The sequence below is a fragment of the Carya illinoinensis genome, chromosome 8 (genome assembly GCF_018687715.1).
Source record: "Carya illinoinensis cultivar Pawnee chromosome 8, C.illinoinensisPawnee_v1, whole genome shotgun sequence".
NCBI lineage: Eukaryota > Viridiplantae > Streptophyta > Magnoliopsida > Fagales > Juglandaceae > Carya > Carya illinoinensis.
In genome coordinates this window covers 35,219,549-35,233,233 of record NC_056759.1, presented here as the reverse complement: position 1 = coordinate 35,233,233, position 13,685 = coordinate 35,219,549, and the positions used below count along the sequence as shown (strand labels likewise).

General features: G+C 34.4%; 1 long non-coding RNA gene across 7 annotated transcripts; it reads right to left on the bottom strand.

Moving 5' to 3' along the window:
- Positions 1-7,955: 7,955 nt before the first annotated feature.
- Positions 7,956-13,185, bottom strand: LOC122317794. 7 transcript variants are annotated; one of them, XR_006244647.1, is made up of 7 exons: positions 12,728-13,184; positions 10,648-10,891; positions 10,275-10,519; positions 9,970-10,179; positions 9,712-9,803; positions 8,847-9,633; positions 7,956-8,364 (listed from the first exon to the last, which is right to left on the bottom strand). It is a non-coding gene; the product is annotated as an uncharacterized LOC122317794 (long non-coding RNA). The 7 variants fall into 7 exon arrangements; XR_006244642.1 differs by having other exon boundaries at positions 8,847-9,803; positions 9,970-10,050; positions 10,132-10,179; positions 12,728-13,182; XR_006244645.1 differs by having other exon boundaries at positions 8,847-9,449; positions 9,538-10,179; positions 12,728-13,185.
- Between the last annotated feature and the right edge of the window lie 500 nt (positions 13,186-13,685).

The window sequence follows — 13,685 nt, the reverse complement described above, 5'->3', positions numbered from 1 at the left end:
CTCTCTCGTTGGTCGTTGCCCACTTTGTCTAAATCTGAGTTTCTGTGTTTGTAGATATTTTTGTATTTGTAGATCTACCTTTTTGGGTTTCTTTATTTTAAAAATGTTCCAGCAAAACCTTAGTATTTTTTCAAACATTTGGTGATTTCTTCTATTATGCACGTCCAAGCACTAAACATCCTTAAATAAAAGATATGTCAGAATTAAGTGAGGATGGAGTAGACTATGAAAGGAGTGAAGGAAGTACAAATGGTTCGTTTTTGCTTGGAGAGAAAGAAATTTAGTTTTCGCTTTTGTTCTCAATAGAAAGCAAATGTTCTTTTAGAAGATTTTCAGTGTTCGTTTTACAAATAAAGGCTGATCCTTTCAAAATATAGATGGTGGCTTGGCTGCCAACAAGCTATTTATCGTAATTGAACCTTGGATGACCCCATTGATTGATATGATTATGGGGTATGATGCAAATGCAATCCAAGTGTTTTCATTTTTCTATTTAATTTCCATTTTCAAAATTTCTCTTCCTGTAAGGTGTATCTAGTCTTTTCTTATTTATTTTCCCTAATGAATTCTTACGTATTGAAAAATATCCTTGCTAGTACAAGTGCTCCCAATGTACATGTTGGGACTCTATAAACAAAGAGTGAGGTTTTATTAGATATTAGGGAAGGCAGAATGACAGTTCTTGAACTGAACTTTGAAAAGTTTTAAGAACGGTCTGTCATATATAGAGCATGGAAGACTTTCCGTGTTTACCATATGGGAGGTAAACGTTTGGCGGGTAATACTCTCACATTTCTTCCAAGACACGTTTAGCTTAGTAACATGGAGCAGATTTAGAAAATTCTACAACATCATTGAGTGATGATTGTTGCCAAAGAATATCTAGAGTTTTCAAATAATCATGTCTACAATTCTTTTAGACATTCTGTAGAATCTTACTCAATTCTTTCCTCTTCTTTTTCATCCATGGAGCTGATTTTGATTCTCATTTTATCTTCATAGTGAAGTTACAAGGAAAAAACAATGATATATTGAAGGGGAAAAAACAGTGGGGTTAACTATTGATGCAACCACACATTCATGGGTCATGTTGGGGCTCACAACTATGTTTCTTTTATCTTTTCTCTTTTGCTTGCTATAAACTTCGTTCACTTTTTTCCTTATATTACAACATGCATTTGAGGTTGTTTGATGGGGAAGTGAGTACTTGTAACCTCCTCTATTACTTTTAAGGCTTCTGATGCAAACTATTACTTCAAAGATCTAAACAAGTACTTGAGGTTGACTATAATTTATCACCATTTCAATTAGATTATACCCTTTTCTTTTCAATTATTTCTTGGATAATGATGTTGATTTGTTTTTCTTTGTATTGTGGATTAGGTCTTTGTATTGGGTATAATCTAATTGAAAAAACATGTAAGAATTCATTAGGGAGAAAAAAAAAACAAGATGCACCTTGGAAGAGAAATTTTGAAAAAGGAAATTAAATAGAAAAATGAAAATACTTGGATTGCATCCGCATCATACCCATAATCATATCAATCAATGTCATCCAAGGTTCAGTTATGATAAAAAGATTGTTGGCAACCAAACCACCATCTATATTTTGAAAGAATCAACCTTTATTTGTAAAATGAATACTGAAAATCTTCAAAATTGTCTAAGAGCAAAAGGGAAAACTAAATTTCTTGCTCTCCAAACAAAAGTGAACCATTTGTACTTCCTTCACTCCTTTTATAGTCAGCTCCATCCTCACTTCATTCTAACATACCTTTATTTAAGTATGTTTGGTGCTTGGACGTGTAGAACATGAAAAAAATACTAAGTTTTTACTTAAAGATTTTAAAAACAAAGAAACCCAAAAAGATAGATCTACAAATATAGAAACTCAGGTATACAAACATAGAAAATTAGATCTACAAACACATATACTCATATCTACAATTACAAAAACTAAGATATAGCCAAAGTGGGCAACGAGAGAGGAAAGTAATATACAGACACACAGAGAGAGAGAGAGAGAGAGAGAGAGAGAGAGAGAGAGAGAGAGAGAGAGAACGTACTGAGTAGCAAGAAAAAATCGAGAGAAGAAAGTGACATTAACATACAACGGCCACTGCTAGTCACCAATGGCAAAGGAATGATTTTAAGGATGCTAGGGTTTCCCCCCGTGGGGGGGGGGGGGGGGAGAGAGAGAGAGAGAGAGAGAGAGAGAGAGAGAGAGAGAGAGCGGAATTACTAAATCTAGTGTCCATAGAAACAGCAGCCTTATAAAAAAAATATAAAACTGTTGTGGGCTAAAGCCAAGCACATTCCAGGCAACAAGCCCTCCCAGAGCAGCTGCAAGTTGCAGGTTTTTTTTCTATTGAACCAAGTGTTGCATCCGCTGGTGACAAAAGAGACAATGCTTCGATTCCATTCACCTCAATTCATCCAAGGAATAAAGTCTTTGGGGCACCTGCATCATTGACTCCCTTGTATGGTGAAGAACCAATCTTTATCAACTTTGGACAAGTACACAGGGAGAACAACTATCTACTAGTGATATGCAGATACATAAAACTGTAAAACAATGAATTACAACTCTATTTCCGAATCATAAATCAAACTACATCTTCGCCAATTTGCAGCTAGACTCATCCAAGATTGCAAAGACAATTTTCCTCTATTTTGCATCAAGACAATTCGATATTTTTATTTGAACGTTTTATTTTTATGTTCAAACGTGAACATTTGTGATTTGACGTTTGAATGTTTCATTCACACGTTATTGGGTTATTGTTCGAATGTAAAAAATTAAACTTTCGGAAGGTTAATATATATACGTCAATGCAGAATTGGTGGATCCAATGGTTTGAAGTCAATGGGGGTAGAGGACCCTTCATTCCCATTAATGTTAGTGAAATAAAACAGTTTAATTATGGTTGCTTGTTGTATTATGTCTTCTTTACTTTCAAATCTCTCTTCTATGTACAAGAAAATGCCAAAAAAAAAAAAAAGATTGACATTGTATTGGTTTGAATTATAATCTTATGATTATAATTTGACCATTTGATCTTGGCCTTTTGATTATGAGTTTTATAACAGTATTGTGTTTTTCACCATTTTAATTTGTACAGGATATAATATAGTTTGTTGTTAAATCTATTTCTTTTACAAACTACCTGAGGTCATGTTTGGGAAGTGAGGAATTTTCCTGCCTTCACTCTTGAGTGGAAGGTGTAGTTTAGGGAGGCAATGCACCACAAACCTATGGCTAGAAATAGTCCACAACCTGTTGCACTGCATTGGGAAGCTCTTCTTACCTGGGTGGAGGTTAATTGGTGTTAAGATATAAAATAAATAATAAAATATACCTCTTCCCATCAACTTAAGCTTTTGAAACAAGTGGTGATTTCACATGGTATCAGAGCAGAGGTCTTAAGTTCGAATCCTGACTCTACACTGTATCCCATTTAATTAAATATTCCATGTGTTAGGCCACTTATTGAGGGGGAGTCTGGCCACACGTGAGGGGAGTGTGAAGATATAAAATAAATAAGAAAATCTACTTCTCCCCATCAACTTAAGTTTTTGGGACAAGTAGTGATTTCACAAGTTGAATTCAAGCTTTCAATCCAAGTTTTGGATCAAAATGCTATTGAAGATAACGGAAGATCTTCATTTAGACGAGCTAAACGGTGTTGAGAGTGTTGTACCCGAAATAGACAGGGAAGGATTTCAACAATTGAAGCATCTTCATATCCAAAATTGTGCTCAGCTTAAGCATATCCGTAACTTGAGGACATCGGTTATCACGTTTCCTACATTGGAGACATTCGTTCTCGAAAATATGATTCGTTTGGAAGAAAATTTTCATGGCAAACTACCCTTGACATCCTTTAAATACTTGAGAGTTTTAAAGGTGTGATAAGCTGTGAGAAATTAAGATATGTCTTCTCTTCAACCATGGCCAGGGGCCTTCCATTACTCGAAGGATTGGTGGTAAGAAAATGCAACAACATGAGTGCAATAGTCATGAAAGAAGAAGGGCAAGGAATTGAAGATGGAGATATAATCTTGTTTCATCGACTCCAAACCTTGGTGCTAGAGGACGTTCCAAAGTTGGTGAGCTTCTTGAGCACAAAAACTTTATTTATGAGGGATGGCGGAGAAACCATTTCGAAGGACAACCATGATCCTGGCTTGCCACTTCTACATGATCAGGTAAATGAGTTAGTTAGCTTCGAACTCACACATGACACAATAGTTGACTTCAGTTTGAGGCCCAAAACTATAATTGTGGCCTTTACTAATTAAGGTTGTGGCTCTAGGCCGGACATAAAAGTTAAATTTGAAAAAATAATATGGAACTTCTCAAAAAATAAATAATGAATATTTCTAGATGTACCCATTCCAACATAGGAAAAGAAGAGCATACGAATTATAAGCCAACATTAGTACTTGAATGGACCATAGTTCTCAAATAATTAGTGCTATTTTCGTACTCATTCCCCCGTTTGATCTTGCATGTTTTCAAATTCTAAGCAAAGAAATCTTCGGCGTCGTTGATTGATACATGACATTAATCCTACAGGTTGCCTTTCCTAATCTGAGAATACTGTGTCTAGATGGTCTATCCAAAATAAAGCATGTATGGAGTAAAGAAGCTCAAATAAGTTTCATGTTTCAAAATTTACAAGTAGTAAATTCTTGGAGATGTGAGAGTTTGAAAAGTTTATTTCCAGCCTCTATCGTTAGATCATGTCTCAAGCAATTGAAGGAAATTGTGATTGTTGACTGCGGAATGGAGGAAATTGTTGCAGTTGAAAGAGGAGAAGCAGCAGTAGCAAGGTCGTTGGTGTTTCCTCAATTAACTTGTCTGCATCTTATACAATTATGGAGACTCAAGTGGTTTTACCATGGAATGAATATTTCAGAATGCCAATGCTGGAAACGTTGTTGGTCATTGGATGTGAGAAAGTTGAGATATTGGCTTCTGGACTTGTGAGCTTTTGAGAAACAGTTAAAGAAAGCCCGCCTAAGATGTGCATTAAACAACCCCTTTTCTTGGTGGATGAGGTACGCGATTAATTTAATTAGCTCTCTCAAGCTCTAATTTCCACATTAAGGACGTAGAAGATGTAGAACGTTTTCAAACGGAGTGCTCTTTACATCCCAATATTATGAAATCATTTTGATTTGATAAATTTAATTAATTAGTGTTTATATATTATATTTTTAATTACAATTTTCATCACTTCAAGAAAAAGAATTTTAAATTCTTTTTATTAAAGTTATATATTAAGATTTTCACTGTAAATAATGCCTTATTTGCAATCATTCTATCATTTCGCCACAAAATAGCATTTAAGACCACACGTTTGTGACTATTTTGTGGTGATCTCCAAAAAAAACCCGTAAGTGTTATAGTGCATCCTCATTAAAGAATACTTAAATCTCTTTATTTTGTTTATAGCATGCCCAAATTAACTGAAAGTCACCTTTAGGCCGAGTACAAGAAATTAGTATTTATTTCCACGAACAACCGAATCATGTAATACTTATACTAAAAGAGTTGTGCTACGTACAAGCAAAAGTGCGTACTAATCTGCATACCAATACCGATTCCTTTATATTTAAAATTTAAATTAGCATTGTTTTCAATAAAATCTACTTTTTTACCAATCGCATTAGATTGGTGCACATATTAGTAAGCAGTTGTGCTTGCAACTACATTTTTCCATATGAAAATGAAGTCATCATGTTTTCCTTACGAGAAATGGTAGGTCTATAAAGAATTATTATAAAAATAGACTTATAAACTGACGTGATTTGATAAAATAAATTATACGTAATATTTTTTAAGACCTAATTAAACTAATGTTGCTATAATGGGATCCGGTATTTCTTAATGTAATGAGTCAGAATGTAACATCTTTTTGTAGATCCAATTAAACTAGTTAGTATACTTGTTATCATGGGATGGGGTATTTCTTAACGTTTGTTCCAATTAATTTTACAGCTACCATTTCGGAGCTTAGAGATATTGCATATTGTGAAAATGGACAAGTTGGAAACTATATGGCACGATCAAGTCACTGCAAGTTCATTTTCCAATATTCATCTATTAATTGTCATTGGTTGTCAAAATCTATTGCACATCTTTCAATCCAATCTGCTAATTACAGCATTCCAAAGTCTAACTTCCCTACATATAATCGGTTGTGGTTCGTTGGACGCTGTATTATTTGAACAACATGATGCTTTAATAGCCTCAGTGGCTGTTAACCAAGTGAGGAACACATGGAGGCTGTAACTCGAATACTGAAATACTCGAAGTCTTCTCCAGGGAAAGGGCTCATGTTTTAAGAATGATCATTTGGAAGTCAAGGGCTATACAGACGCAGATTGGGCCGAGAACATCACAGATAGGAAGTCAACCTCAGGGTATTTCACATTTGTTGGTGGAAACCTTGTGACATGGAGAAGTAATAAACAAAAGGTGGTGGCACTCTCTAGTGCAAAAGCAGAATTCCGAGGGATGGCCAAGGGTTTGTGTGAACTTCTTTGGCTGAAAAGGTTGCTAATCGAGGTTAGGTTTGCTCCCACATCCGAAATGAGTCTTTTTTGTGACAATAAAACTGCCATAGATATTTCTCATAATCCGGTTCAGCATGATAAAACTAAACATGTGGAGGTGGATCGGCATTTCATCAAACATAACCTAGAGACTAAGACAATTCGATTCCCATTCATCAAGTCTGAAGACTAGCTAGCAGATATACTTACCAAAGCCATGTCCAACAAAGATTTCTACTACTCACTAGTCAAGTTGTGCATAAGGGATCCGTATGCATTAACTTGAGGGGGAGTGTTGGCATGAGTTGTAATATATGGAAAGAAATTCTTTCCTTTACACGAGAGCATGATTATAGGAACCTGATTTTTATAGCCTAGAATAGAAGATTTATTCTAGTAATATATAATTGTAATAAACGATTGTGTAAAATGATGATGATTGAATATACAGAGCAAATATTTTTTGACACAACAAATACGTGTTTTACCCTGGAGAGACTGTGATTGGAAAAGGTGAAACATTAGTGAAAAACTTTTTTCTGACCAATTTCTCTTGTGGGAGGCTCATGGAATATTGAAACATTAGTGAAAAACTTTTTTCTGACCAATTTCTCTTGTGGGAGGCTCATGGAATATTGAAACATTAGTGAAAAACTTTTTTCTGACCAATTTCTCTTGTGGGAGGCTCATGGAATATTATTGGTGAGGTAAGCCACTTTCCCCACCAATAGTATAATTTATGGGAAAAAATGACTTCTTCCCAAGACGTGGTTTGCGGTGAAAACTTGTATTTCTCGTTGGAAATTTCCCATGACACAATGTGGTGGCTTGGTTTAATGTTTTTCCCCTGAAAAAATTTAGTGCAAATTGTGTTTTACAGCATGAATCATTTTCGTCCCAAAACTGTTTTACCCATGAAACACTGTTGTGGCTTAATGTTTTACCCATGAAACATTTTTGTGCAAAATGTGGTTTACAGCATGAAACATTTTCCTGCCAAATATGTTTTAACCCATGAACTTTGTTCATCGCGAAATTGTATTTGCCATGAAGAGGTTTAATGGAGATAAATAGTTATCAAGTTAAAAAAAAAAAAAAGGTTTTTAATGGAAAAAATGTTGTTTGCAAGAACTATATTCGTTGGGAAAAACTAGCTAGCCTTTTATGGGAAATACTGAAACTGGTAAGTGACCTTTTCCCCAGCACACCAACTCTTCTCAAAAAACTTGTTCCCACAAAATTGACGATGGAAAAGAGTGTTCCCTACAATTTTTTCCCACAAAGTATTACAATCAAGGCACTCAAATTCTCTGGAAAAAAGTGACAAAAATATCACAAGAGACTCAAATTGAAGAATTACAACTATACAACAAAAGGCCACTCACTTAAAAGAAAACCAACACCTGAATAATTCACCAACGACATAATTTTCCTCAACATCCATATATAACAGAATTTAAATGATTGTTTTACACTTCTTTCCACTGGCTTAAGTACCAGTCAATCAAGGTCATGACTATATACATCAATGTTTGCAAATAGGGGGAGTAGTGCCCAAGGGAAGCCTACATGGTTAGTAATTAATATAACAAATCTTGTACCGGAGCCATTGAACCAGATTACATAACAAATAGGGGGAGTAGTGCACATGTGCCTGACTACATGTATACATATTTTGCATTCTAGACACATTACTCTAGCTCTATACACATCATCGCTTCTCTTGTTTGCTCCAATTCATCTCCATTCATATGTACAGCTATGCCTCTTAATCCAGAAATATCATAAGAGCATAGTGTCCTGAAATTAAAAACCATGTACTTAACTGTATTAGCCAATAGAAAACATTTCTTACCGCTACTAGGACATTACTTTAGCAAATCAATCAAAGGCTAATACAAACTATGAATCTGGGACATTATAATGGCTAATTAAATCTTAACCATAGAACAACCAATTTGATCCAAGTGCATTACTTAGATTTAATGAGTAACATGATCCCACCAGTGACTTATGTGGAATTAAAGACATATTTAAATACTGTTTTCAGTTAACATATTTGAAACTTAGCCCCAAGTATGTGGTTTACTTGGACTCACCTTAGGAGCCATTGAACCAGATTACATACAGACCTCAAACTAAAACTCTAGCAACAGTTTTCACATAAAACATACTACACCACAATATATGAGAATCAATCAAAAAATATTTTAACAAAGTATAAGATAATCACCCCTTCATAATAACCACAAGTCTTTATGAAAATTCAAGGAAATACATACACTGTTGTGAAATCACTTCCCCATATCCAAAAGTCAGATCATACACACTTCCTAAAACCAGACCCATTCATGAGCTGAAGCCACCATTTCCCTTCCACTTCCAAAAATTTGATTCCCTATGGAAAACTTCCCACACTGCACATCAAAATATTTGCCTCTCTACAAACTACCATGGCCATTGGATTGATACAATCCACAAAAAAAATCCACAAAAAATCAACCTACTTCCAGCAATAGAGATGCCCAAGCATCTCCCTAAGTCTCTCTATGAGCCTCACTATTTCCCTCCAACTCAGACATTTGGAAGTTCATTCCTTTCTCATACTCAGAAAAATTTCTCCTCATGTCAGCCATATCACCCATAATTTGGTCTAGTTTACTCTTATACATTTCTACACAAGTCTTGTTTCATTCATTCTGCTCAGCCAAATGCATAAATGCCTTGTTCTTCATCATTGAAGGAGAGGGATCGATAATGACCATGTGCCCCATCCCTTGTGCGTACCCAAATCTAAACCCTAAAACGTCTTTGAAAACAACTAAGGCCGCTTCATCAACGTCCTCTTCGAGGTCTTTCTCAGCCAATTTCTCCACCATTAGATTCTAAATATCATATGAAAGAAAATCAGTATAGATATTTTAATGCAGTATATAGTCCAACAAAAATTAAATCAAACATGAGAAAGTTCACATAATTGTGTTCAGTTGTGGCATTGATAAATTTGTCCTTCTGCCTTAACTAGTGTGTTTCTTTATAGAAAGCGACCATATTTGGTGCTGTCTCCCACTGCCACACATCATTAACAGTTATAGCTCATTAGATACAATTCCATAACTTGAATTATAAATCAGAAACCGCTCTTACCTTCTCTTTCAAAATCCTAACAAATGATTTCCTTCTGCCTGTATGTTTCACCTTAAGTTTTTTCCTATTTGTAATGTTTCTCAAGACTTCTCCTGTTACACATTTTATTGTTATATCAAGTCCCAAAATATTATCTTACTGCTCGGAATTAAAAAGGTAGCAAAATAAATCCCACCTGAATGTACATATAAACAAAAACAAATGCAACTTAAATTGCCACTAGTTTTTATTCAAATATATATACTAATACCCATATACCTTGAATGTTCCGCTGGCCCAACTTTCACATAGCCACTACCAAACAGGTTGCTCCACCATGGATGTCTCACCACATAGGGCCTTCTCATGCGATGCATATTTTAATTAAACTTTGTGTAGTTCATAGTAATATGCATTGTACTTATCGGACATATACATTACCTCAATTTCATGATAGTGGTCTTTTGTCCAATCCAACACAAAGTCCACCTACAAGTTGAAAATCTAGGTTAAAACATCTACTAATCAAACTCACATTAAAAGCAATAAGTTATAAACTACATGCATATGTAATAAAGCTTTACCCTAACATGATTAATTAACTCTTGCTTCTCCTCCTTAGGTATAGAACTCTAGCTTGCATGCCTCATTTCGGCATATAATTTGATGATTTATGTCACTCGACCAATGAAGATGGAGGCATTCTCGCACGATGGGCCTCTATGACCCTCCTTTATAAGCAAAGGAATCTTACCCACCTTCTAGAGGTGTTCAAATTGTGTGCCCCGCGTAGGCCCTCGGCCCCATTTCTTAATGGATGGAACTATATCTTGAAAAAAAATAGGATGCAATTTGAATGAGTCAACCAACTAATAACAAGAATAAATGTACCAACTCTTGAAGAAAATATTAATTTTCATCAATTTTCTGTATTGGAGTAAGAAATGGCATGCATACCCATAGTATTATTCCCCTCTCCACCCTATTTGACACCCATGGACTCTTGTACTCCAACACCTGCTACTGCTTGAGTCGATTCATTTGAAAGTGGGTCCGCCTCATCCCCTAAATTCCTTCTCCAAGGCAATCCTTGTGCATCCGGGCTGCTACGTGCAGATGATTGTGTTCTTGAGTGTCCACCTCACCCCCTCCTTCCCCCCTTACAGATTGTCACATGCTTGCCTTTCTGGAATTCATAGGACTTTTGAACATGCAACCATCAAATTAGTATAGCTGGAATATTATAACATTTAAATTTAGACACTATGCTAACTGGCAACTTACAGCAAATCAGTGTAGCTGGAATATTGTAAACTAAGTTATCAACTACCTAACATCTAGCCTTTTTCATAACACAAGTTAAACTCACAATAATTTCTAATCTAAGTTATAAACTAGCTAACATCTCAGTTTTTTTCATAACACAAGTTAAACTCACAAAAGAAATTAATATACGGTTATAAACTAGCTAACATCTAGTTATACTCATAACACAAGTTAAACTCACAAAAGAAAATAATACTAAGTTATATACTACCTAACTTCTAGCTTTTTTTCATAACACAATTTAAACTCATTTATACAAATCTGTACTAAGTTATAAATTAGCTAACATCTTAACCTTTTTAGAGTCACTCAAGTTAAACTTATAAATGAATTTAATACTCAGTTATAAACTACCTAACATCTAGCTTTTTTTCATAAGACAAGTTAAACTCACAAAATTTTTAATTCTAAGTTATAAACTAGCTAACAGCTCGGTTTTTTTCATAACACATCTTAAACTCACAACACTAATTTATAGATGGTTATAAACTAGCTAAAATCTAGTTATACTCATAACACAAGTTAAACTCACAAAAGAAATTAATAGTAAGTTATAAACTAGCTAACATCTGGCTTTTTTTCATAACACATGTTATACTCACAACATAAATCTGTACTCATGCCAAAAGCTAGCTAACATCATTCTTTTTTCTCATAACTCAAGTTAAACTCACAAAAGAATTCAATACTAAGTTATAAACTTCACAAGATCTAGCCTTTGTTCATAACACAAGTTAAACTCACAAAAGAAATCTGTACTAAGTTATCAACTACCTAACATCTAGCTTTTTTTCAGAACACAAGTTAAACTCACAATAATTTCTAATTCTAAGTTATAAACTAGCTAACATCTTGGTTTTTTTCATAACACATCTTGATTTTTTTCATAACACATCTTAATCTCTCAACATTAATTTATAGATGGTTATAAACTAGCTAACATCTAGTTATACTCATAACACAAATTAAACTCACAAAAGAAATTACTACTATGTTATAAACTAGGTAACATCTAGTTTTTTTTTCATAACACAAGTTAAACTCACAAAAGAAATCTATACTAAGTTACTAACTAGCTAACATCTCTTTTCAAAAAAAAAAAAAAAAAACTAGCTAACATCTATCTGTTTTTGTGATTACACAAGTTATACTTACAAAAGAAATTACTACTAAGTTATAAACTACCTAACATCTAGCTTTTTTTTTTTTAACACAAGTTATAATCACAACAGAAATATGTACTAAGTTGCAAACTAGCTAAAGTCTATTTAAGTTTTAAACTAGCTAACATCTAGGTTTTAGTTGATTACACAAGTTACAAACTAGCTCACAAAAGTTATAAACTAGCTTTGAAACAGCCAAGAACCTCTACTGAAATGTCACAGGTCCATGAAAACACTTGAAGGAAAGGTATTATTTAGCCCCATGTAGGACGTACTCCTTGGAAACCCAGAATACAAGCCTATAGAGTTTGCCCTTCTAACACTATGTCTTGGAAAGCCATTTGATTTTTAGAAATGGTTTTAGTCTAGGCAAATCTATGTTTTACAACTTGTGCAACTAAAGAAATAAATTTTATGCCAATGTTGTAATATGCTGCTAAACAGGAAATGTTGGGAGATGAGGGTGTAAAACCATGTTAAAAGCTGTGAAAAATATGCAGTGACACAGGGAAAAGAGAGAAAGACTCCTCGCATGGGTAAGCACGTACCTGGTCACCTCTGGGTTGCGTGGCAGAGGTCAAGAGAACTTCTCTTCTCAGTGGAAGGGAGCCCAAGTAGGACCTAACAACAAATAGTTGTTTAGCAAGCTGGAAGAAAAGAGAAGCTAATGAAGAAAAGAGAAGAAGGCTGCAAGGTAGTGCCACTGGTTTTCTGATGGTAATGAAGAAAGCTTGAGTGCTTCTACTTTCCTCCAGCAAACTACCTAATCTTCTATCGCCAGCTCATTTGATCTAAAAATAAGCCAGCTTAGCCAGGTCTGCTGATGGTACTATTGGAAGTGACCCTTGGCACCTGGAACAAATACTTTTGGTTTTACCATCCCGCCATTTAATTTGCCCATCCCGCCTCTTCCCTTGTGCGTTAAATCCAGCTCTGCCGTGATGGCCTCTCAAACTCTTCTCTTGTCGTCATTGCCACGCCATTGGCTTCTCAAATCATAGGTGAAGATTAATTCCTTTCTCCATTCACGTTCTTACTAAAACTAGAGCTAAACGACTAATTACTTTTATATAGTACTGAGGCAGCCGCATAAAATTGAATTCAGTGGTGTATTAATGAACTTTAACAAATAAAAATTAGAAAGTTAATTAGGTGACTAAACGACACAATTGGAGATTAATGAACTTTAATCTCCATGAATTGAACTTTCTTATTTTCAAATTGATATATATAGATATATGATATATAATTTATATCTATAAATTGGCCTTTTCATACATAAACAATTAAAATCAAACTGTCTTGTTTGATTTTAAAAACACCCAACCCATCTTATTTTTATCTCATTATTATAATTTATACAAATTTTCATATAAAATATAATAAATAATTCTATATTTTTAAATTCTAAAATAATAATATTAAAAAATAATATTCTAACAATATTTTATTAAACTTTTAACTCTCATATCAACTCATCTCATCTTATTTTATCTCAACTCACTA